Genomic DNA, 498 nt, shown 5'->3' with positions numbered 1-498 from the left:
TCAAAATGTAACAGCAACTTTTCATCATGTACACGAGGGAAAATGATATATAAAAAATGTTCAAGCTCTAGTGAAGGCTGAGAATTAACCTTGAAACGGTTGTGATGCAGACTATAATTTGATCTCTCACTGAGCACTTTGCCATCATGTCCATAGAAGGTAGGCCTGTTTTCATTTTTTTTTCTTCTTTTTTTGACAAACTTGTTCTGTGGGCATTTTCTATCATGATTAGTTTCTCTGTATCAGCTACATTTTCATGTCATACTTATATCGTGAGTGTATAAAGAAGAGAGGAGAAATAAGCACATATTGATAAGGTTTCATCTTTATTTATATGTTGTTAGGTCACTCTAGAGATAGGCAATTTAGGTTTATCAAAATACTGTCCATTTCATGTTTGTCATGATGGCACTAAGGGGCAGGCCCACACACGCGTACATAATGAACTCACTTCATCACTTTTAAGGCCTAAAATTACTGATCCAATCATAGTAGAAC

The sequence above is a fragment of the Penaeus monodon genome, chromosome 22 (genome assembly GCF_015228065.2).
Source record: "Penaeus monodon isolate SGIC_2016 chromosome 22, NSTDA_Pmon_1, whole genome shotgun sequence".
NCBI classification, from domain to species: domain Eukaryota; kingdom Metazoa; phylum Arthropoda; class Malacostraca; order Decapoda; family Penaeidae; genus Penaeus; species Penaeus monodon.
The sequence above is the reverse complement of the archived record's forward strand: the minus strand, read 5'-3'. Positions refer to the sequence as shown.